Genomic DNA, 25,978 nt, shown 5'->3' on the forward strand with positions numbered 1-25,978 from the left:
AATTGGTTATTGCTACTGCTAATAATTTCTGTGAGGGATGTGGAATGGTATAATGTAACCTGATCTCTTCAGATCTCAGAAGCCAAGCTGGGTCAGTACTTGGACGTGAGACCCCCAAGGAAGACTTTGCAGAGGAAGGCAATGGCAAACCACCTCTCCTTAAACACTTGCCTTGAAAACCCCATGAGGGGGTTGCCATAAGTCAGCTGTGACTTGACAGCTGTTTATATACACACACACAATAAGTTATGTGATACTTGGCTGCAAATAGTTTCAGAGGGTAGCCGTGTTGGTCAGAAGTAGAACAGCTAGATTCCAGTCCAGTAGCACCTTACAGACCAACAAAGATTTTTTAGGGTATCAGCTTTTGAGTCAAACTCCCTTTGTCAGATGTATCTTTTCAGAACAATCTAACGCTTGAAAGCTGATACCCTTCCAAATCTTTTTGGTCTCTAGGGAACTACTGGACCAAAATCTTGGTTGCAAACATAATCCCAACTGGAATTAACAACATACTATTGGTGCATACCATTCCTACAAAAATATGGTTATGTCTATAAGGTCTCCTAATGGTAACAGCCATTAGTATGACAGCGTACCCCACAGCTGTCATCACCTCCTATCCCATACCATAGCTTCGCTAAAGCTATTTAAACATTTAAGACAGTTTGTGTTAGTTTTATAACATCTTAGGTCCAAAAGGTATGGTTTGTTTCTTTAAAAATGCAAATAAAAATTTAAGCTTTAAAAAGGAGAACAGGTGTGAATTATTTAATATCCAAAAGGGGAGTGAGCACTCCCCAAAAAAGAAAACAGCCTGCCTCATGTGAAAGTGTGTTTTCAGACTCTGGATGTTTTGGCATTTTCAAGTTCAATGACTTTCACCACCACAAACATTTTGGGTATTGCGGGACATTTTCTATTCCAAGATATGCTAGAATTTGGGGTTAATCAACAAAAGGACTCAAATCCACTGTTAATATAATATTGTAAGAACTAAACAGGGTAGGCTCACAAAGGTCAACAATATCAAAACGTGTATTTAAATTGGTTCTTGTAGGTTATCCGGGCTGTGTAACCGTGGTCTTGGAATTTTCTTTCCTGACATTTCGCCAGCAGCTTTGGCAGGCATCTTCAGAGGAGTAACACTGAAGGACAGTGTCTCTCAGTGTCAAGTGTGTAGGAAGAGTCAGAGATGACTCTTCCTACTCTGACTCTTCCTACACACTTGACACTGAGAGACACTGTCCTTCAGTGTTACTCCTCTGAAGATGCCGGCCACAGCTGCTGGCGAAACGTCAGGAAAGAAAATTCCAAGACCAGGTTACACAGCCCAGATAACCTACAAGAACCAATGAACTCTGACCGTGAAAGCCTTCGACAATATTTTGTGTATTTAAAGTTAAGACATGTGCAAAACATCAACAAACAGTACAGTGTGACAAAAATATGTACAATATTATACAGTAATATGCAGGTTGCCCTGACCTGGATGGCCCAGGCTAGCCTGATCTCGTCAGATCTCAGAAGCTAAGCAGGGTCAGCCCTGGTTGGTATTTGGTCTCAGGAACGGGCTGCTAGCTTCAAAATGATGGCTTGGATCCTGCGGAAAATTTCCACCAATGGAAGGAGTGTGACCTTCTCCCCCCCTCCTGCTGCAGCCCAAGTGGCCTCCCCAATGCTGGTCCTGGGGAACTGGGAACCCACAGGAACAGCATGAAGGGAGAGTCAGAGCAAGTAGGGAAGAATCGGTGAATGCTGCCCCTCCTTTCTGTTAACAGAAATCATCTGTGGGAGCCCACCCACTGATCATTCTAGGTAGCCCCCGCCATTGGTCCATTTCCCCATGTTTTGTGGAAAGTACTTTCCTCAGGACTGTAATTTCCAAATTTTGAAATTTCAGCAGATACTGAAATTTTTAAAGGATCTATATCAAAATAAGAAAATTGGCATTTTACCCATCCAAATGTTACCATATGGAAAAATTTGCCACTAACTGGCAAAAGTAACGGAAAAATAGGAAAACCAGACTCATATTATAGGTACAGTTATATGGGATATCTATCCCACCCCCCTCGCAAGATACATGATCATCTTCTGCGCCCTCGTCCCGAAGCCTGCAGCGAAGTGGTCGTCCTCCCACCCTCCCCATCTCCCAGGACGGCTCCTCCTGTCTTGTTCCTGATACATCAAACGGTGCCCCCTTGTGACAGGCGTGCACAGCTGGGGCCTCCGCCGACAGGCTCCCCCCTCCCAGCCTCCGCTGGGTCTAATCCATCACGGCAGGAAATGCTGCACAGCATGCGCCCAGTGAACCTGTGCCGATCCCTCATGTCTGCATTTAACTGCTAATGAAAAAGAAATGTAGTGTGACCAATAAGGGGCATCGCTCACTTCTCCGGGGGCCTCGGCTCGTCATGCCACACTGAGCCGGTCCTGCTCCCTCCCCTCTGCCCCCTCCTCTCCCTCGCAGCAGCCTGCTGGGCCTGGTGCATCTGCAGGGCGGCCCCACCGCACCTCCTCGCGCCCCGGCTTTCCCCTGGCAGAGGGCAGGGTCTGGCCACTGAAACCGGGGAAAACAGCAACGCTGCTGCCAGCGGCAATGACTGCTTGCCTACTGAGCCTAGAGACAGGGAGGACAGTATTTCAAAACCTGAGCAGCACACAGGAGCTTCGGCCAAGTGCCAAAGTTCCTGCTGTTTCTCTAGCCACGATGTGCGCACATGCACACCCACACCTGTCTGCTTAACCCTGACAGCTGGTGCTTCTCACCATCGGCATCACTCACCGGCGCTGCCTCCCATTTCAACCCAGCCTCTGCTGGAATCGCCACTTTTCCTTTCTGCAAAGGCGAGATGGCACAGAGGGTACACATGAACACATGAAGCTGCCTTATACTGAACCCAACCCTCGGTCCATCAAAGTCAGTATTGTCTACTCAGACCAGCAGCGGCTCTCCGGGGTCTCAGGTAGAGGTCTTTCGCATCACCTGCTTGCCTAGTTCCTTTAACTGGAGATGACAGGGATTGAACCTGGGACCTTCTGCATGCCAAGCAGATGCTCTGCCACTGAGCCATGGCCCCTCCCCTAGTTCTCCCTTACTTTGGAATACATGTATAGAAGAGGAGATTTTCTGAAGTTGCCGGCTTTCGTAACTCCTGCAGCATTACAGTCACCCAGGGCACCTGCAGCAATTCCCATTTGTACATAACAGTGAAAGATGCGGGAAACTTGCCCTCTGCTGCACCTGGCGACCCTACCTACTAGCCTCTCTCCTTGCTGTAGCTGCTCCACCCAACTTGATGGCATTGGGCCTGCCTCCTAGTTTTTTCTCCCTTTCACTCCCAGCTCAGGCTTAATCCCCAAGGGCCCTTGAGCCCCACAGCTGCTGCAGCTGTAGGATCAGCTTCTGCCACCACCTTCCAAGCTTCCTACTGTGTGCCAGACAGAGAATAGCTCATGACATGCGTGCAGTTTCCAAGTCTCTGTTGAGCTATTTTTGGCCTGGAGTCTCTGGCCCACTTTTATACACACATACTCAGTAGCATCAGAGCCACTTGCTTGAGGGGTGATCCCATGGCAGATGAGAGTGTGTGGGAACACTCCAACTATGTTCATGAAGCTGACACTATCCTGATGGGAGGGAAGGTATCGATCAGGTGGACTGAGGCCCATGAGACTGGATTATTATTCCTACACCCTCCTCAGGTAGGGTTACCAGGTCCTCTTCACCACTGGCTGGAGGTTTTTGGGGTGGAGCCTGAGGAGGGTGGGGTTTGGGGAGGGGAGGGACTTCAATGCCATAGTGTTCTGTGGCCAAAGCAGCCATTTTCTCCAGGGGAAGTGATCTCTATTGGCTGGAGATCAGTTGTAATAGCAGGAGACCTCCAACTAGTACCTGGAGGTTGGCAACCCTATATTTAGGGAAGAAGAAGAAGAAGAAGAGTTGGTTTTTATATGCTGACTTTCTCTACCACTAAAGGAAGAATCAAACCGGCTTAAAATCTCCTTCCCCCCTCCTTCCCACAACAGGCACCCCTGTGAGGTAGGTGTGGCTGAGAGAGCTCTAAGAGAGCTGTGACTAGCCCGAGGTGACCCAGCTGGCTTCATGTGTAGGAGTGGGGAAACCAATCCAGTTCACCAGATCAGCATCCGCCACTCATGTGTAGGAGTTGGAATCAAACCTGGTTCTCCAGATCAGAGTCCACCGCTCCAAACCACTGCTCTTAACCACTACAGCACTCTGGCTCCCCCTAGATGAATATGTGAAGGTAGGGTTGCCAACCTCCAGGTACTATCTGGAGATCTCCTGCTATTACGACTGATCTCCAGCTGACAGAGATCAGTTCACCTGGAGAAAATGATCTCTTTGGCAATTGGAGTCTATGGCATTAAAGTCCCTCCCCTCCCCAAACCCTGCCCTCCTCAGGCTCTGCCCCCAAAACCTCCTGCTGGTAGCAAAGAGGGACCTGGCAACCCTATGTGAAGGAGGCCTAATCTTGCAGGCACTTGGGAGCTCCCTTCCCCTTCATCAGAAGCCCCCTGTTACCAATGCTTCAGTAAAGTCACCCCTTAGTGGATCCATTTGCTTCTTTATCACATCTGCATTGCAGCAGCCAGGATTGGTAGGCAGTAGGGCTTTCTGGATGGTGAGAATACATAGCTCACAGGGCATATACAATATCCATGGCAGGGCTTCAGACAAACATCACACCGAGACAGCACAGCATACATGAACTGGTGACAATCAGGTAGAGAGTTACAATCACAGTTACAGTGCATAACCACTTTATACTGTTCCTAAGTTTGCCCTGGGGGTCTTGTCAAACTAGAGCTTTGTTTTTGGAGTTCCTTTGTTCTCAGGAATGCAGAGGCTAATTCGGATCAAAACGATAGTGCATTGGGACAGGGGGCTTCAAAGCCCCCCCTCTGCACCATTTTCCCAACCAGAAATGGCCCTGGGGAGCCACCATTTGCTTTGTTGAGAAAAACTTACATGTTGCCCATCTGTAAGCTTCATAGAATTGCCAACCTCCAGGTACTAGCTGGAGATCTCCTGCTATTATGACTGATCTCCAGCTAGGGTTGCCAACCTCCAGGTACTAGCTGGAGATCTCCTGCTATTACAACTGATCTCCAGCCAATAGAGATCAGTTCACCTGGAGAAAATGGCCGCTTTGGCAATTGGACTCTATGGCATTGAAGTCCCTCCCCAAACCCTGCCCTCCTCAGGCTCCACCCCAAAAACCTCCCGCAGGTGGCGAAGGGGGACCTGGCAACCCTAAAGCTTCACCGCCAGAGTAACTGGCAGCTCCCTGGGGCTGTTACAGGTCAGGTAAACAGTGCAGGCTAACCCCCCCTGTCTTTGCATGTCTCAGTCCTCATCCAAATCAGGCCTCACATAAATCAAATTGAGTTTCAAAAATTGCTGGGAGCTTTGGACCTGGAACTCCCAGGGCACGTCTGGTTAGAGGTGGTTGTGAGGTAGACCCAGAAACACTCCCCTTTGTCCTGCTACCATGCTCAGCAAAGGAGGAACACCTTCCTTCTGCCTAAGAAGCCTTCTTTATTTTATTTATATTTCAGTTTATACCCTGGCCGAGGCTGGGCTCAGTGCAGCTAACATCAACAAAACATATAAATAACCAAACCATAAATATAACTGTAAACTGTTAAAACAGTTCCCAGTATCTAATCCAGGGGGTGGGGAACCTTTTTTCTGCCAAGGGCCATTTGGATATTTACAACATCATTTGCGAGCCATACAAAATTATCAACTTAAAAAAAGTTTTGCCTGTTCTCAGGAATTGAGGGGGGGGGGAAGGGAAGAGAAAGAAAACGAAATCCTCTCCAATAACTGTAGTTTCCAAGGCGCCCATCCCTCACATATGAGAGTATTCCCCCTGCCCTTTTTTTTCTATTCCAGCCTAGGACCACGACTGAGAGTAAAGAGGGGGAGGCATCCATAACCATGAAGAAAGGTAGAGGGGAGTACAGAGCGAGAAGCTTTTGCTCCTGTAGGCCCTACCTTCACCCCCACACCCTTTACTCTGGGGTTGCTCCGAGCCAACAGTTTGCCTACCCCTCCTTTGTCCACAGCCCCCCCCCCCCGGTGCCAGGCAGGTTAGCCTCCTGCGCCTGGCAGCGCACCCCCGATTCCCACCCAGTCCACCACCCCATCTTGGCAAAGAGCACAGCTCAAGTGGAATCCAGGGCTTGCGCTCCAGCGGGGCTTGCACATGCCTCTCGTGCCCCCGCAGCCTCATTCATTAAGCCGGCAAGGGCAGCCCGCCCCTTCCCCGCCGCGGTGGTAGTGGCAGTAGCAGCTCTCCATGCCTGTTGTCTGCAAGCTCTGGAGCGAGCCCAAGCACAGCACCTGAGGAGCCGGCGAGGGCGGGTGGCAAAGCGGGCAGCAACTGAGGTGGGCGGGCTCTGTCTGCCCACCAGCCACGACTTCGCAGGCAGCTCTGAAAGAAAGAAGTGGGGAAGGCTCCTATGCTCTGCCTACCCTGTGCCTGTGGCACTGGTGACAGTGATAGCGAGCAAGGAAGGGCGGCTGCTGCTGGGTGCATTAGCAGCATCTCCTCAAAGGCCACAACACGCTCTGCAGGGAGAACCGAAGATGAACTGCTGCTGCCGCTTCTGCCACCACCGTTAGCCCTTCCCAGGCCGGAGCCACTTCAGCCAGCAGACTGACTGACCACCTGGATTTCCTCTCTACTCCCATCAGATTTGATCCACCCCTTTCCTCCCTCTTTGGAATCTAGAGATCTGCCAGGACCCACGAAGGGCCAGACCAAATGATTTCGCGGGCCTTAAATGGCCCACGGGCCAGACGTTCCACACCCCACATTTAAAAACAAGTGGCTCTGATCATAATTGCATAAAGCCGTGCTGGCCTGAAGAAGCAGTCAGCCCTTCCCCCTTCAATGTGGGGTAGGGAAGCCAGCTTTGATGATAAAACTGTTGCTGCCCTCAACTATAGGCCTGGCGGAATAACTCCATCTTACAGGTCCTACGGCAGGGGTGGGGAACCTTTTTCCTGCCGAGGGCCATTTTCACATTTATAACATCGTTCGGGGGCCATACCAGGCATAGATCTCCCGGTGTGGGGGAGGGGGAGTAAGAGGCTAGGGTTGCAAGATCTCCAGCCACCACCTGGAGGTTTGCAAGAAAGAAAGAAAGAAAGAAAGAAAGAAAGAAAGAAAGAAAGAAAGAAAGAAAGAAAGAAAGAAAGAAAGAAAGAAAGAAAGAAAGAAAGAACGGAAGAAAGGAAAGAAAAGAAGGGAAGGAAGGAAAGTAAGAAGGGAAGGGATGAAAGAAGGGAAGAAGGAAGGAAGGAGGGAAGGGAGGAAAGTAAGAAGGGAAGGAAGGAAAGAAAGAAAAAAAGGAAGGAAGGAAAGAGAGGGTGGGAAGCTTCTCCCCCCTCCCCCACAAACACACAAGCACTCAACAGCAGCCCGGGGATCTCCCGCAGCAGCGCAGCAAGCGCGCAGGCCGGGGGAATGGAGCACAGGGAGGGCTGGGCCCTTTGGCGGCGGCAGCGGCGCAGGAAGGGAAGGGAAGGGAAGGGAAGGGAAGGGAAGGGAAGGGAAGGGAAAGAAAGAAAGAAAGAAAGAAAGAAAGAAAGAAAGAAAGAAAGAAAGAAAGAAAGAAAGAAAGAAAGAAAGAAACGGGGAGGGGAGGGGAGGGGAGGAAGGAAGGAAGGAAGGAAGCGAAGAAAAGAAGGAAGGAAGGAAGGAAGGAAGGAAGGAAGGAAGGAAGGAAGGAAGGAAGGAAGGAAGAAAGAAAGAAAGAAAGAAAGAAAGAAAGAAAGAAAGAAAGAAAGAAAGAAAGAAAGAAAGAAAGAAAGAAAGAAAGAAAGACGGGGGAGAGGAGGGAAGGAAGGAAAGTAAGAAGGGAAGGGAAGAAAGAAGGGAAGAAGGAAGGAAGGAAGGAGGGAAGGGAGGAAAGTAAGAAGGGAAGGAAGGAAGGAAAGAAAGAAAAAAAGGAAGGAAGGAAAGAGAGGGTGGGAGGCTTCTCCCCCCCCCCCCACAAACACACAAGCACTCAACAGCAGCCCGGGAATCTCCGCACACACGCACATACACGGGGAGGGCTGGGGGAGGACCCTCCGGCGGCAGCGCAGCAAGCGCGCAGGCCAGGGGAATGGAGCACAGGGAGGGCTGGGCCCTTTGGCGGCGGCGGCGCAGCAAGGGAAGGGAAGGGAAGGGAAGGGAAGGGAAGGGAAGGGAAGGGAAGGGAAGGGAAGAAAGAAAGAAAGAAAGAAAGAAAGAAAGAAAGAAAGAAAGAAAGAAAGAAAGAAAAGAAAGAAAGAAAGAAAAGGGAGGGTGGGAGGCTTCCCCCCCACACACCCACGCACTCACCAGCGGCCCGGGGATCTCGCGCACACACGCACATACACAAGCGCGCAGGCCGGGGGAATGGAGCATGGGGAGGGCTGGCGGGGGACCCTTCGGTGGCGGCGCAGCAAGTGCGCGGGCCAGGGGCTCAAGCAGAGGGAGGGCTGGGCAGGGACCCTCAGCAAGTGAAACGGCAAGCACGCAGGCGGTGGGGGGGGATGGAGGCAGGGGCCTCTGCCGCCCCAAGAACTCGAGGCCGTGGTGGGGCAAGCGTGCAGGCAGTGCGGGGGGATGGAGGCAGGGGCTTCGCCACAGCAAGAACTCAAGGTAAGCCACTCACTCACCTGGAAAAAGCCGGTAGGGCACTGGTGAAGGGGAAGGGGCCAAGGAAACAAAGTTGGGCTGCCGAGAGAGCTGGCCAGGCACGTGTTTTCTCTCTCTCGCAAGGAACAGGAAGCAGGGAGACTTGGAGGAAACGCCCCCACAATCACCCAATCAACCTTCAGCTTTGTGTGAACGCGCTCCGGCTTCCCAGTGAAGCCCGAAGTGCTGAGATGAGGGCCTGGCTAGCGACAGCTAGCTCCGTGGAGCTCCCGGCCTCGGCAGGTGGGCCGGGAGCCGGACAAAATGATCTTGCGGGCCGGATCCGACCCGCGGGCCAGAGGTTCCCCACCCCTGTCCTACGGGAATCTTTACGGTCCTGCAGGGCCCTGGTCACACTAGAAAGGGAGTTCCATCAGGCTGGGGCCAGGGCAGAGAAAGCCCTGGCCCTAGTTGAGGACAGCCGGACACTCTTTGGGCTGGGGACCACCAGTAAATTGTTATTGGAGCATAAAGCTCTCGGGGGCGGGGGTTATGCCAGGAGAAACAGTCGGGCAGATATGATGGTCCCAGACCATAAAAGGCTCAGGAACACAGCAAACCCTGCACACATCTGCTGTCAGGTCTGCTAATAATACTTACACAATCGTACTGCACACTCAATGCACTTCTCCCGTAGCAAGCTTGCACCCAGACACACTCTGTGCTCAGACACATCCATCACACACTTGTCCATCTCTTGTGCACATCCAGAATGGTTCTTCACATGCTCAACTAGATGAAGCAGGTGTAATCACTGGACCCCTTATTGAACCCTTTATTGTGAGAAGTGAGCCAGTTAGTCGACAACAACATTTGTGCTTTCCTCCTCCTGCCTCTTAGCTGGAGCAATTTCCCTGCCTTCTCCTGTAGCCTCCCTGAATGCAGATCGAAAGGAGAGACGTCCATGCCTCCAGGCAAAGAGGCTGCAGCATTCAAGGTGAAGGTTCAACCCTGCCATTGGCTAGGCTGAGGGCAGAGGCTGCTCTTCTCTGACAAGAGCCTGGAGGCTATGAGAATCTGAGTTGCAGGGAGCATGCAGCCAACCCATGTGTGAATCCTCCCATTCCTGGTTGCTGGACCCTTTTGCCACGCTGCTGCAGCACAAGAGAGAGAGAGAGAGAGAGAGAGAGAGAGAGAGGATGGGGGAGTCTGGCCACATCAGAGAGGGCAAAGGAGTCGAAGATGTGGGCAGGGGGGCGCGCGCTGAAGTTCCCTTCCCCCAGCCTCTGGGACTGGGCTCTCCCTCCAGCAACAGCTAATAAAGCTGAGTCCTAAATAAGCATTTGATTAACAAATGCTAAAGCGGCGATTGTGTCACTGCGTGGAGCTGTAATTGCTGCTGATAATTGGCTGCTTAGAATTTAATAAGCAATTAAACAGAATGGAATGCCGGGGAATTAACGCTGAGCATGCTCCCCGCCTGCCCCCCACCCACCTGCACACTTTCCACCTGCTCCCCACATCCCCTGCTCCCCACATGCTCCACACCCACCAGCTTGTTTCCTGCTAGTTCCCCTCATATACTGCCTTCACCTGTAAGCTTCCTACATGCTTCCCTCCTGCCAAAATCGCCGCATGCTCCAGAAGGTATTGGAAGCCTGACAGCGGAGTGATTTCCCTCACACTCCTGACAGGCTTCCAATACCTTCGATCCACCTACAGGCTTCCTTCCTACATGTTCCCCATGCCAGACTCCTTCCATGTGCAATGCAAACATCCCTGACTCACCTGCATGCTTCTCAGCGCTCCTCTCCTACCAGCCTGCTCATATGTTCTTCTCTCCCTCTTTCCACTCTGGACAATCCCTCGTGCTCTTCAACCGCCGGCATCCTCCTCAGGCACAACCTCTGGAACTGCATCTCTCGTTTGTTCCATTCCCTCCTGCACGATTCCTGCATTTTCTTCTCATCCCAGATTCTGCATACACTCAATGCATGCTTTCGTATGACTCTGACATGCACCTCCCAGTTCTTGCATACCTTACACATTACCCCTGGCACTGCATGGGCCCTTTTAATGATCACTTGACTGTACCTTGGCTGCTGCCCCAAGAAGCAACTGCTACATTAACATTGAGATGAACAGTGGCTAGAGGCAATTGAGTAGAAATCAACAGGAATCTCCCTCTAATGCAATCAGGAGACCTATGGCAATTAATAAATGCCACCCAAATATAATGCACATTCCCTCAGGGTCTTATGGACATCAGAAAAGCCCGGCCGTATCTGGCCAAATGTCTTTCTAGTCCAGCAGCTTTGGCTTCTTTAATGTTGTAGTGGTTAACAGTGGTGGTTTGGAGTGGAGAACTGGGTTTGATTCCCCGCTCCTCCACATGAGCAGCGGATGCTAATCTGATGAACTGGGTTGGTTTCCCCACTCCTACACATGAAGCCAGCTGGGTGACCTCGGGCTAGTCACACTCTCTCAGCCCCACCTACCTCACAGGGTGTCTGTTGTGGGGAGGGGAGGAAAAGGTGATTGTAAACTGGTTTGATTCTCCCTTAAGTGGCAGAGAAAGGTGGCAGATAAAAACCAACTCCTCCTCCTCCTCCTCCTTCTATTGTAGTCCTCCCTGGTTGTCTGTCTGTCCCCAGCATCTGGCACTCTCAGTATCTCTGTCTCTGAATATAAGCAGAGACTCTGATAATAGTGGTCTTCTGCACATAACACAAACACCAGAAACAAGTCTTTCTTTTCTAAGTTAATTTACATTCCCCCAAGAAGTTCCAGAGATATATACAGGTCCCATCTAGCTGGGCAGGTCACAAAATCCATCACCATATTGCACGTGCCTAGGAACTGGATACATAGGCTGGTTGTGAAATCTCTTTCTTTGGAGATTTCAAGGAAAGGCTAGATAACAGGCTGTAGGGATGGGATATTCTGCTATAGCGGAGATGGTCCACAAGATCCTATCGTCATCTATGATTCGGTGTCCTAGATTTGAAAGTTATCACAAAAGCTGAAAAACCAAGTCCACTGAGCTTTTTGTCTTTCAGTGTTTTTTCTCTGGAAATAGCAAGATTCTATTTCAGCATTGGCTGTATCTTTTTCTGTAATTCAGTGGTTTAGGGATGTAGAAGAACAGTTAGTTTTTATATGCCTATTTGCTCTACCGTTTAAGGAGAATCAAACAAGCTTACAATCTCCTTCCCTTCCTCTCCCCACAACAGACACCTTATGAGATAGGTGGGGCTGAGAGAGCTCTAAGAAAACTGTGACTAGCCCAGGGTCACCCAACAGGCTTCATTTGTAGGAGTGGGGAAACCAACCTGGTTCACCAGATTAGAGTCCGCCACTCATGTGGAGGAGTGGGGAATCAAACCCGGTTCTCCAGATTAGAATTCACCACTCTTAACCACTACACCACACTGTATCCTACTCGCCTGACACCTAGCAATCAGTTGACCTTGTTCTATATCCCTCGCACATCTGCATGTATGCGGAGAGACACAAGACATATTCTTGATTCTATCTTATGGATGTTCATACCTGTGATCTGGCTGATTGGAAACTGGTAATATTGTCTCAGATATGGGTTTTATGGAGATCCGGCATGGTGTAGTGGTTAAGAGTGGCGGACTCTAATTTGGAGAATCAGGTTTGATTCCCCACTCCTCGACATGAAACCTGCTGGTGACCTTGGGCCAATCACAGGTCTCTACGAACTCTCTCAGCCCACGCAGAGGCCGGCAATAGCAAACCACCTCCAAACATCTCTTTCCTTGAACCCTACAGGGTCGTCACAAGTCAGCTGTGACTTGACGGCACTTTCCACCACCACCATAGGTTTTTCCAGTGGGTACATGTTTTGGATGCTCAGGCAAGCTCTCTTTGTAGTAACTTTGTTGGTGTTCTGACATGCACCCTAGGGTTCATGATTCATTCAAAACTGCAGCATGGGGTCTAAAGCTATGTCCTGTGCATATCCTTGACTTCACTGGGGTGGGTATCTGGGGCAAAATTGGGCTTTAAACATCAGGTTTCTTGTCCTCATGGTTTTGGATAAAATCTTGAACACTTGTAAAGCAATCTCTGGAAAATCTCACAGAGAAGACTATAGGGGAGCATAGTATGTGCATCTGGGGAGGGAGAACATGTCTGAAGGCAGCATTATGCAATACTTCTCTTCCCCAGCACTGGGAAGTTCAAAGCAGCCTTTACAGAGCAAGTTTCTTTGGGGGGGGGGAGGGTGAGTTGCAATGCAATAATCTGATTGCTTCCATACATCCAGAGAAGGGCAATCAAGATGGTGAGATGTCTGAAAACCAAGCTCTATGAGGAAAGGGGGAAAGAGCTTGGAGAAGACTGAAGGGGAGACATGATTTCTGCCTTCATGCATCTGAAAGGCTGTCATGCAGGAGATGAGTGCATGGTGATCTTGTGTTCCAGAGGGCAGGATCAAGGGGTGAAAATTATATAGAAGTAGATTTCAGTTAAATATTAGAAGAAACTTCCTAATGGTAAGAGTTGTTCAACATTGGAACAGACTACCTCAGGAAGCAGTAGACCAGGGGTGGGGAACCTTTTTCCTGCCAAGGACCATTCGCACATTTATAACATCTTTCAGGGGCCATACCAGGTGTAGATCTCCCGTGGGGGGGGGAGAGGCTAGGGTTGCCAGGTCTCCAGCCACCACCTGGAGGTTGGCAACCCCAGGGGAGGCCACCCAGAGAAGGCCTGCAGGGCGCCCCCACTCCCCCCTCCCAGGTGGGAGGGCAGCCAGCGGTGGGCCCCAAAAAACGAGGCGACAGGGGGGCGCAGCCCACAGCCGATTGGCAAGGGAGAAAGGGAGGAAGGAAAACAGAGAAAGAGGAAAAGGGAGGGAGGGAGAAAGAGAGAGAAAGGGAGAAAGAAATGGAGAGAGGGGAAGAAAGAAAGAAAAGGACGGAGGAAAAGAAAAAAAAGGACAGAGGGAGACAAAGAAAGAGACAGAAAAAGAGGGAGGAAGAGAAGGAGAGAAAGGAGAAAGAGTGACAGAAAAAGAGGAAGAGAGAAAAGCCTCCCTCCCCCCCCCACACACACCCACGCATGCCAGCCTGCGCGACCGGGCCCCAGCCACCCCACCTCCCCCACCCACACACACACACCCGGCGGTGCACAGAGCACCAAGCAACCGGGCCCCAGTCTCCGTGCACTCCCCCCCCCAAGTCCATAAAAGCCCCCCCCCCAAGCCCATCGGCTCCCGCATGCATGCTCTGCTGCCGGGAGCCGCTGGCCTCTCCCCCCCTCCCGCTGCTCAACAGTCGACAGGCAGCGATAGGGGCTTACAATGTGCCGCAGCGTTCCTGCACGCCGCAGCTGTAGGGGGCAGCCTTGGGGGAAGAGTCCCTCCCCCTCCCCTCTCGCTGACCAACAACCAACAGTCGGTGAGAGGAGGTCCAAAGGACGCTATAAGGGCGCTGTAAGCCGTGGCCCCAGGAACACCCTTGGGGAGGGCCGCCCTGCGCCCCGCCTCCGCGGCAGGATTCCCGGAGCTCCTGAGGGCCACAAAAAATGTCCTCGGGGGCCGCATACGGCCCCCGGGCCTGAGGTTCCCCACCCCTGCAGTAGACTCTCCTGCAATTGAGGTCTTTAGGCAGTAACCAGGGATCTGTCAGGGATGCTACAGTTGCATATTCCTGATTTGAGCAGGTGGGGTTGGATTAGACTGCCAGCAAGGTCCCCCCCCCCCAGCACTCCATGACTCTATAGGTTAAGCAGGTATCACACTGGTGCAGAAGCTAGCACACAGGCATGCATTGACAGTCCAAAAGTATCACTGCTAAAATGCAAACTCTCTGCCAGCCAAATGCCAACCCGCTCCTTTCAGCTGTTCTTACAAAAACTCTGCCAGGCAAAACAGAAAACAGCCATGCCACTTCAGTAAGAAGGGCTATCTTCAGAGACGTTCCAGACAGCTGGATTCTAGACAATTGCCCATTCGTTCCTAGTTGCTTTCCATCAAAGGCAGACCACATTAGAGCCTAAAAGAGACAGCTGCTTCTCAGTTTTTCATAACCGAACAGCACAGCTCTCAGCAATACCTCTACAGGCCTCCTGTCCCCAGTCACCAGCATCCCTTTTCCTATTACCATTCCATTCTGGGGAAAAGAAAATCCCTTCCAAAAAGTGAAAATCAGCTCAAGGGCAAAATCAATGATGCAGAAACTAGGGGATACATGGAAACATGTTTACATTTATTTGGGTTTTTAAAAATTGTGTGGTTCCTTGGGAGAGGGGCTAAATTTGGATATATTTACTCTTAATTAATTATTTATTTCACTCATTTAAATCTCGCCCTTTCTCCAAGGAGCTCAGGGGCAGTGTGTATTGTTTTTTCCATTTATGCTCACATAGAAACCCCTGCAAGGCAGGCTGGGAGTCACTGGCCCAAGGTCATCCAGCAACTTCCACGCCAGAGCTGTGATTCGAACCTGGGTCTCCCAGATCCCAGTCTGACACCCTGTTTTAATTTTAATAGGACAACACGGTTTAACTGTGGCCCCAGCAAGCATTATTCCTCAGAGGCAAAAAAACAAAACAAAAAACCTGCAATCAAGCGCTACGGATCTATCTCTGATTCATCCTCAATTCTGTATCCTTCCAGGTCTGATGAAGAAAAAAAAAGAAAGAAACCCAAACCAGGCTGTACGCATTAAGGAGATGTTGGGAATTGTGGTGGTGAGGGAAGGTTTGATCCATGACAAAAATAACAACAAAGCCCCCTTTCTAAAAGTGCAAAAGCTGTGGGTTATTTGAGTGACGCACGCCAAGAGTATAAGAATTGTTTATTAAACCTTTTGACAGCGGCAAAAATCATCATTGCTAAGGCATAGACGTCTGCTGAAAGATTGGCTCGCTAAACTGTGAGAAATTGCAGAGATGTAGAAACTGGCATTTTATGTTCATCTGAGAGAGAAGATATTAAATATAGAATCATTTGTGAGTAAGTGGAAATTATTTTTGAACTGCTTGGATAATGTAAAAGGGGCAGATCCAGTCTCCAACCGTGGCTTAGCTTTGTTTTTTGATCAAGGGAGGCCAACGGGTGGGTGACCCTTGATGCAGTTTTGTCCATGCAGCCTTAAGATAGTCCCCAGTTGACAGTGTCCAGTTGGTCTCAGGGGTCACGGGAGGCTTTTGTAAGGGGGCAGAATATAGGAAGGGGGCTTGTTTTTCCAACCAACGTCTTAGTTGGCTTCCACCCATGTGGTGTCCTCTGTTCTAAGCAGGGTCAGAACAGAGTGGGAAGACCACAAGGCTATTGCTGAAGGCAGCTAGAAGACCAAGGCCAGGCACTTCCACCATCTTCACATCACCCCCGCCTGGTATGTTCGTGATGCCACAACTGGGGAAGGTCCCACTTCTGAACTCTGAGACCAGACATAGGGTTGCCAACCTCCAGGTTCTAGCTGGAGATCTCCCGCTATTACAACTGCTCTCTAGCCAATAAAGATCAATTCACCTAGAGAAAATGGCCGCTTTGGCAATTGGGCTCTATGGCATTGAAGTCCCTCCCCTCCCCAAACCCCACCCTCCTCAGGCTCTGCCCCAAAAACCTCCCACCAGTGGTGAAGAGGAACCTGGAAACCCTTAACAGACAGACTGCCCCCCTCCCCCCGCTTACATGGACTGTCTCTATTTCCAATAATAATTTTCTCTATCCTTGGCCAGGGCCAAAATGAGATTCTTATTCATGCATACATGATTCCAGGCCTACCGCCCCTTCAGCCCCTGGCCTTGGCCTAGCCTGCCTTTTCCTGCCCTACTTGGACAGGCCACTTTGCCCTGCACAGGGTCCAGGTCCACTGCGGCATAAGGTTGTTTCCACGCACTTCCACACCAAGTCCTTACAGCCACTTACGGGGCCCTATCTGACCACCCACCTCATCCCCTTTCCCCAAACAGGAAGCCCACAGAATGATCTCTGCCCTGCGGTTTATCGGATGGCCAGAAGAGGGCACTATGCATCACTCCCTTGCTGAGTCAGCCCTCCACCCACTGGTCCCATGTCAGCCAGATGTGCGCTGACACAGACCGCTCACTGCAGCTGCATGAGAGGAGAAGGCAGGAACCGGAGGACTTTCCTTACTCTCAGATGCTCCCGGGGAGCCAACCTGCCAGGCATTGCACCCCGCTCACGTCTGGCTGCCTAGTGTAGTAAGGTGCTGCAGCTAATTTACGTGGGGAAGATAAACGGCACCATAACGCTCCGGTTATTACCCCTCAGCACTTTTACAGCGTTGCTGGCAATTAATTTAATTAAAACCCCTGTCCTGGATATAAAGGCATTTCATAATTCACTGATTTAACAACTCTCACTCCCCACCCCCCATTCCAGCCCCCAGCTCTGCTGCCTGCAGCTCAGCCAGGGGCATCTGGATCCAACAAAACCCGAGCACACAAGGCTTTGCACGCAAAGCAAAGTCTGTATACCTGCCTATCAGACAATCCTGCAATAAAATATCCACTGGGGGCAAGCATGCTTCTTTTTGTACATGCACACCCCAACACACAAACACAGAATCCACATAAACTATATGTTGGAAACCCACGCTGTATTCTTCACCCGTACCCACTGAGTTGTAGCATACCAAAAGGTGCACATTAAGAATAAGCCACGGAGCACTTAGGCACATTTGAACACACATGGTGCTGTGTAGGCCAGCCATCGAAAGGGAGATAAAAATCCAAGTACATTGCAGTCATTCCACGAAATGTGCATGCGGGATCCAAAAACCTGCTTGAAGTGTGCACACAGCTTTTTGCCCATAGCCACTCCATTCATACCTCGAACACCATGACAGTAATCCTGAATTACGCAGCCTCCTCTGGTCCTACACAAACATATCCTGTGCATCTGCCTGATCCTCCTACTGCTGGGCTACTTACCTACGGGCAGAAACATCATCTTATTGGAAACAGCTTTATTTATTCCATTTACTCCCCTCCCCAACTCATTATGGCTATAAAGCGCAATATGTCCTTTCCCTTCCACTCACCAGCCAAAGGCTTCTTGTGTCTGGCACAGGGAAACAGCACCTGGCAATGCAAGAGTGCGTCTGCAGAGCCCGGCGCTTTTAATCCCGCCATGCGAAGTGAATTTAGCAGCCTCTAAAATTGGGCATTCAGCTTTGTCACAAAAACGAATGTACACAATCTAGCACAGAAGCACAAGCAATAGTCCCTGGCGGGAGACATTCTGGAGCAGGAGGCTCTGCGGGAGTTGAGAATTGGGGGTAGCGGGGGGGGGGAGAAAACAACCCAGAGGGGGCTGGGAGACAGTGTGAAATACAAGGCCAGGAAGCTTCAGGGTGGTGTGATACCGGGTGTTCTGGCAAGACCGAGTGTTGTATGTAAACTGGTGTGGAACAGAAAAAGGATTATGGGATGAGGAATATTTGCAGTGCTTTGTGTATGGGAGCACACAGCTGGACTTCTGGAAAGGTGCTGAAAGGTCAGGATTGAGAGATATTGGCAGCATTCATAGGGCGAGAGGGAGGGAGGACAATCAGGTGCTGGACAAGTCAGGAATGATGTGCTGGGAAACTGCATTGCCGTGGTCAAATGGCAGATTGCAGAATATGTATTTTGTCACCAGAAAAAAATGGCCTTTTCTCCTCTGCCAGCTCATCTCTGTTGAATTATGCTTTTGATGGTCATACCTGTGACCCTCATTGACGAAGGTCGGTTCAATACCTGCAGTGGAATAAAATGGTAAAATCTAAAGGTGGTGAATGTATCATTTCAGACTGTAGGTGGAGGGGCCCACATTTTTAAATGCCCCCCCTAGTTTTGAACATTCGATGCAAGGGGAGGGGGAAACCGGCACATCAGAGAATTTTTTTTTTAGCATAGTGCAGCTTTCATCCTGCTGCTCTAGTTCTACTTTCAGGGAGTGATTTTATGCAGGGAAGCTTTCAAAAAGCGATCCCTCATCAGCAGTCTGAAGATGTACAGGCCTCTCTGCCACCTCAGGATTTTACCACCTCATTCGCATGTCATGGTGCGGCACTGTGTAGATCCGGTTTGAACCGGTGAGATGAATTGGTGATATGAGATGACTTGGAATGTTCAATTAGTTCCGCAGGAAACTAAACGGTTCCCAGTCCAGTTCCAGTAAGGGAATGGAAAGTTGTCAGGTTAGCTGGGAGTGTGAAACCTCACATGACAGTTCCCTCCCTTTGGCGCAGCAATGACCCCAGGGCCCAGGTGGCTGAGGATGTTGACTAAGTGGCCAGCCAATAAGCTGAGGGTAGAAGGGGGCCAAGCCCTCACAGCAGCGCCCAATGGCGGAGCACCAACCCCCTCATAAGCACCGGTCCCCCCACTGAGACCTTTTGACAGGTAAGGCGCAAACAGCTCAGGATTATCACTGACAGGTCCCTCTTCACCACCAGTGGGAGGTTTTTGGGGCAGAACCTCAGGAGGGTGGGGTTTGGGGAGGGAAGGGACTTCAATGCCATAGAGTCTAGTTGCCAAAGCAGCCATTTTCTGAAGGTGAACTGATCTCTGTCGGCTAGAGATCAGTTGTATTAGCAGGAGATCTCCAGCTAGTACCTGGAGGTTAGGAAAACAGTACAGGGGCAACAGTCATGTACAAAAGGTGCAATTTATATAAGCTACTGAAGTGAAAACATGTACAATATTGTACTCAACAAGGTAACCACACAACAAACTAACAATCAATATGTACAATATATACAGCAAGGAGCCGCAATAATTTTCAGGAGTCTCAACAGAGTAACAGTAGCAATCCAGTTTCTGTGTACAAAATTTCATAAGAAGCCACAATCTTCCATAGGATACGGCCATTTCAGATTCACAATAATATGGAATCCTTCTTCAGTTCTTCAAATATTGCTTCCAAAAAGTGTGCTGTCATACACAAACTTGATACCATCCCATGTAGGGTAAGCATAAATCAGGTTACCAAAAGATGTCAGCAAAGTACATCACATAATGCAGCATACAAGGTTGAAAAGTCAAATGTGCCTTTTTCTTCTCCAGCACCTGGAGGTTGGCAACCCTACTCAGGATGCTGACTGTCAGCTCCCAGCCATAGGGACTTTGCGTGACCAGCACGGCATTCATGGTGGCAGCAAGAGCAAGGGGAGAGCACTGTGCACAACAGGGCTGTGGCACTTTGCACGAAAACCCACCCGGGAGAGCAAAGTCCACATACTCTGGGCCTGACCTCTCCCACTCAAGTTTCATTTCAGGTGTGACAGGCAGGACCTGACGGAGCGCCCACATCATTTCAGGTAAACTGGGCAGTGCACCCCCAAACTACCTTGGCCCTCTTTCCCTCTCCTGGGGTTGGCAGCCCTCATGGGCCAGGTGGCTCTTGTGGTCATCAGTGCCAGTGAGGGATCTGGAGGCCACCTGTTGCCTTTGCCACCGCCGTCCCCGCCAATGAGGGGGTGCGATTTTCTGGGGCGAGAGCAGAAGGGGGGGATGAGACAGATGAGCAAGTGTTTCCCATCCCCTGCAGTAGTGGGCCTCACCTGATGATCATGAAATGAGGCCATTTGGGTAAACGACAGTGCCCCAAAACTCACAGGTCTATGTATCCCCAAAGACAACTCGCACCCTTTACGTTTCAGAGGAGCACAGCCCCCTTTCCCTTGAGAGTATGGCAAGCAGGACCCACCAATGAGTGCTGGCGTTTGCAACAGCACCAGGCAGGAGATGGAGGGCCCAACATCACAATGGTGAAGCCTGAGGGGGCGGGGCCAATGCCGCTAATACCACTGACCCCCCCCTCCATCCCCAAAGGCCCATGACCGGACCGGTTGAACATCCAGGAGGATCCCTTATTTGCCCACCATGAAGCCTTTGGTGTCCTTCTATGGCCAAGCATGCTGTTTTTCCTCAAAGACTGCTGCAGGAAGCCATCCAACAGGTGCACCCCTGCATATGACTGGCAACCTGTTGCTCCACCCACAGTCTTTCCCATTGGATCAGCCTCCTTTCATGATGGATATGGCCCCATCAGACGGTTCTCTTGCTGGAGATCAGCCTACGTGAAAAGCCGCAGCACATGTGGGTGGAATGGGAGCTCCCAGCAGACCCCGTGGGGGATGCAGTGGCTGGATGCCCCCCCCATGCACATCCCCCTTTCCAAATAAGGTTTTCTCAGCTTTGCCAACCACGTGTGTGCATCTATGTCAGGGTGGATGGGCCGGTGGGTAGGGTTGCCAGGTCCCCCTTCACAACCAGCGGGAGGTTTTGGGGGCGGAGCCTGAGGAGGGAGGGGAAGGACTTCAATGCCATAGAGTCCAATGGCCAAAACAGCCATTTTCTCCAGGTGAACTGATCTCTATTGGCTGGAGATCAGTTGTAATAGCAGGAGATCTCCAGCTACTACCTGGAGGCTACGCAATAAAAAATCAACACCTCTGCACCATTACCTAAGCTTAGAAAATTAGTACAGGAACAGGCTGATAACAATATGTAATGACAAAAGTATATTGAATGTAACAATGTGCTACCAAGCCAATTGCATATATACAACAAAGTATTTCCCAGTTCTGGGTGTATAACAATGTGCTAACAAGCCAATTGTATATGTACAACAAAGTATTTCTCAGTCCTGGTACAGTAACAATCAATCCGAGGTCGATGTCTTCAAGTGAAGAAGGGTAGAAAGGGATACGATCGTTTCAATTCTTCCTCAGTCCCGTTTCTGTACAAATACGTATATATTACAATAAACAATCTCTTATAAATGTTCTCTCAAGTGACTTAAACAATATAAATATAGATATACTTAGATATATTGATTTCAAAATGTACTCATTTCAATATAAGCTTCTGTAGCTTCAAAATTCTCATAGACTTTTAAGCGTCACCCTTTTAGGGACAAAATAGCAACCATGTGTATTTTTTAGCTTATCTATGCCAACATCAGGATATCCATTGAAACAAGGTTGCACAGACAAATTTACAGTTTCCACGTTCCCAAATGGGATACAAGTTGGAGACGGGATTCTCAAAGGCCACTGCCAACATGAGGAGCTGTGGGCTGTCTACCAGGTTCTCCCCCCCCCATTGAAGGTTCCGAGGTGGCATATGGCCTTTCCCTTGGCTCCCTGGCCCTCAACCGATGGCTGGGGAATACCAGGAGATTGAGGGGCTAGGGCCTGAGGAGGGCAGGGTTGGGGGAGGGGCTTCAATGGGGCATTGCACCATTGAGTCGACCTCCTGAGGCTGCCAGAGTCTCCAGGCTACTGGTGTTGGATTGCCACAGTCCCCTGGTGCGTGGCCAGGGCAACCCACCCACTCTCCTGCCCCTCCCCCAACCTCTGCTGCACTCCTTTGAACCCTGTTGGGGGCAAAGCCATCCTTCATCCTCCTTTGCCTAGTCCTGCCCCTCTTCCGCCCCTCCCTTAGCCTCCAGTGCTTTACCTCTGGCCCTAGTGGTTATGGGGGGGGCATGCCCACCCTGCCAGATGCTTTGCCTAGTCCTGCCCTCCTCCCCACCCCTCCCTGCTGAGGCCTCTCTGCGACCCCCTGGTGGCTGCATGCCTCCACGGCAGCCCGGTCCCCAGCTCCGCCCCCTCCTCTCTGGCGCACCCACGCTGGTGTGTGCCTCACTGTTATTTTGTTTAAAATGCCAAATTTGCTGAGCTGGCTGTGGCGCAGCAAATCTCGTAGGAGGCCATTCAGCTGCACTGTTGCTGCACTGTCCACGGCACAAGTACCCCCCGCCCCAGGATTGTGCTGCCCGCTTGGTACCTCAGTGATACTAGCAATGGTACCTCGCAAATCTGCCTGGGGAGAGATTTCTGAAGCTGGGATACCCCCAAAGAAAAGACCATCGCTACAGCAGCTTCCCTTCCTGCCTCCGGAGGCACCTGAAGAAGGTCTCCATTCTCCAACAGGTTTGTATGGGAGAAGGTGGCCCTTTACATCCAGGCCTTTCACATGAAGCTGCCATATACTGAATCAGATCCTTGGTCCATCAAAGTCAGTATTGTCTACTCCGACCGGCAGCGGCTCTCCAGGGTCTCAGGCAGCGGTCTTTCACATCACCTACTTGCCTAGTCCCTTTAACTGGAGATGCCGGGGATTGAACCTGGGACCTTCTGCATGCCAAGCAGATGCTCTACCACTGAGCCACGGCCCCTCTCCTTCATTGTAGAGTGCCTCTGATAGCACAAGTGCTAAGCGATACAAGCCCCAGCCCTTACCACGGTGGCATCGGTTTGTCAACTTCTATTTTAAACGCATCATTTTATGTTTTTGTTGGTGGTGTGTTCCCCCGATGTGCTGCCGAAGCGCTGCTGTGCTCATCCGACGCTCGTTTTTGTTTTTTTAAGTAAAAACATTCAAAAGGAAGAATGCTGCCCCTTGGGCTCCCCCCCCTTCACTGCCATTTCAGGAACCGTTACACTGAGCTATTTTTTCTAGTCTCCTTGCTGCCTGTGTGCCCCCCTGCTGTGCAAAGCCTGCTCTGGAGTGCTCCTGAACAAAAACAAGAGGCAAACTGCAGCAAGAATACTGCCCTGATCTATTATGTGGGGATGAATTATCATGCTACGGGTGCTGGATCAGGACTGATGCAACTACATAGTGCTAGGGATAAACCTCTTGTTTATGGAAAGGCTCTGGGTTTTCACAGTGCCACAGAAGTGTCCACACACCAATCCTTTTTCACTCACAAGTTGAGAATCTCCTAGATTCTCCTTCCTTGGCTGTTATAGAAACAGAACATCAAATTGTTTCCTAACATCACAGTCAGTTCAAAGGTTCAGTGACTAGTAGCAGTACTATTCTAAGGACACATGAACACATGAAGCTGCCTTATACTGAATCAGACCCTTGGTCCATAGAAGTCAGTATTGTCTACTCAAACCAGCAGCAGCTCTCCAGGGTCTCAGGCAGAGAGGTCTTTCACATCATCTACTTGCCTAGTCCCTTTAACTGGAGATGCCGGGGATTGAACCTGGGACCTTCTGCATGCCAAGCAGATGCTCCACCACCGAACTACGCCCCTTCCCCAAACCTTTTCCCTGAGAGTAAGCCCCATTGAATAAACCAGAGTAGGATTCTGAGTGAGCAACCCTAAGCAGGTCTACTCAGAAACCTCAGGTCTATTCAGTGGGGCTCATTTCCAGGAAAGTGTTCTTAGGACTGCAATGAACAGTAACTGCCACTGTAAGTGCAGTCCTAACCAGCGTTACACTCTTGTAAATCCATTGACTTCAATGTGGACTAGAAAGAGTGTAACCCTCTTTAGGATTCCACTCCAATTTACCAGCCGATCCCACTTATAGCCTGCTACACATGCCTAGAGGTTTGGGATATGAATTTTCTAGGCAACAGTGGTTGATTTTAGGGTGACTACTAAATTCTGAGCAAAGTAGAATTTGGGACAAAATCTGGGCTTGTGTCACCACATTTCCTTTTTGAAATATTACCCAGGACCTGGGCATGGGTCCTATAGCCTAGGGTTGCTACATATACCATGTAGTTCTCACTCTTGCTTATTTCTCACATATGTATGCAGCCTAAAGCTAATGCGATCTTGGGGTGTATCAACAGAGGCATAACATCCAAATTGCAAGATGTCACAGTTCCGCTGTACACTGCATTGGTCAGGCTGCACCTGGAGTATTGGGTGCAGCTCACACTTCAAAAAAGATGTGGACAGAATGGAGTGGGTGCAAAGGAGAGCAACAAGGATGATCAGGGAGACCAAGCCCTATGAGGAAAGGCTGAGGGAGATGGGAATGTTTAGTCTGGAGAAGAAGAGGGTGAGGGGGGACATGACTGAAGGGCTGTCAGAGGAAGGCAGGGAGCTATTCCTGATGGCAGCAGAGGATAGGACTTGCAATAATGGGTTTAAATTGCGGGCAGAAAGGTACTGGCTGGATATTAGGAAACATTTTTTTACAGTAAGAGATGTTCAACAGTATAATCAGCTACCTAGGGAGGTGGTGAGCTCCCCCTCACTGGCAGTCTTTAAATTGAGGCTGGACAAACACTTGTCAGGGATGCTCTAGGCTGATCCTGCATTAAGCAGAGGGTTGGACTAGGTGGCCTGTATAGCCCCAATTCTATGATTCTTTATGAAAACACTTTAATATAGAAACTAGGGAGGTGCAAAGGGATCAAGTGGACCCTGACAGCCCAGGTGGATTCCTCATATGCCCTTTGAACAGGAAAAGAGAATCATGGCACTAGGGTGGTGGGGTGTGGACTTTGTAATCTCCTGCTTTTTCAGAGCAGCTCCAAAGCTAGAACCACAAAGATACATATTGTGCAAAGCATCCAAATGAAATAAATCTTATAAATGAAGCATAATTAGCACAATTTATTCCCATTAAAGAATTTAGTCCAAAATTAGGGAACCCCTAGGCGATAATACACTGAATTCATAGCTGATAATGTTTCATATTATCATGGGTAGATTTACTTACTTTCTGGTACTTATGCAGTAAATAACTGCAGCATGCACACCTGTCAGTTTAATTTCAGCAACACCTCTCCCCGCATTTATTGGGGAATGGGATTGCCCTTAAACCCTTGATCAGTGGCAGGGTGATATCTGGCACGTGTCTCAGTCCATACTTGACATCCAAGCTGAACCCATGGAATTGACAAGCAGAATTAAATCTGGGATGCTTGAGCCTAGTAACCTTTTTCCTTCTGGGGCCAGTCCCAGTGCTCTATTGCACCTGGCAGGATCTCCCCCAGAATTCAGTGAATGCTTCAGTTAATTTCACATAAGCAGATCCCCACAACCCAACAACACCAATTGATCCCTCTAATAAGTTTTTAGCCTGACCTTCCTCCGAATACCGCAGGGACACATGGCTCTCCCCTCCTCACTCTATCCTCACAACATTCCTATGAGATAGGTTAAGTTGAGAGAGGGGGGACTGGCCCAAGGTCACCCAGCAAGTTTACATGACAGCGTGGATTTGAACTCAGTTCCCCCTGGTTCTAGTCCAGAATGCTAACCGCTATGCTACACTGGATCTAGTGAATGGCTCTTCTACTCAGAGACTTATAATACCCCCATGCACACAAGACCCTATTATATCCCATTTATTGCACACAGATCAAACCAAACAGAACCTCCCCATGCATGTTTTGTGAGTTCATAAACTCATGGTTGCATGTGTATGCCCACCACTCCTAACCAGATACATGGTAAGGTCCAGGTCGATATGTGCACCCCAAGATTAACCTGGCAAAAGATGATCATGGCCTAAGGTTATCCCAGCAGCAATACCACTAAGGTTGGGGGTTCCCCTGGATCTGGACTGTACTTGAAACAC

At 50.0% G+C, this 25,978-nt stretch overlaps 1 protein-coding gene across 1 annotated transcript in view; it reads right to left on the bottom strand.

The window, feature by feature from the left end:
• Window positions 1-25,978, bottom strand: part of UNC5A (unc-5 netrin receptor A) — a 113,472-nt gene that overhangs the window by 19,405 nt on the left and 68,089 nt on the right. The gene's annotated exons all lie outside the window — the stretch shown is intronic.

Source organism: Euleptes europaea, chromosome 1 (genome assembly GCF_029931775.1).
Source record: "Euleptes europaea isolate rEulEur1 chromosome 1, rEulEur1.hap1, whole genome shotgun sequence".
Classification (NCBI taxonomy): domain Eukaryota; kingdom Metazoa; phylum Chordata; class Lepidosauria; order Squamata; family Sphaerodactylidae; genus Euleptes; species Euleptes europaea.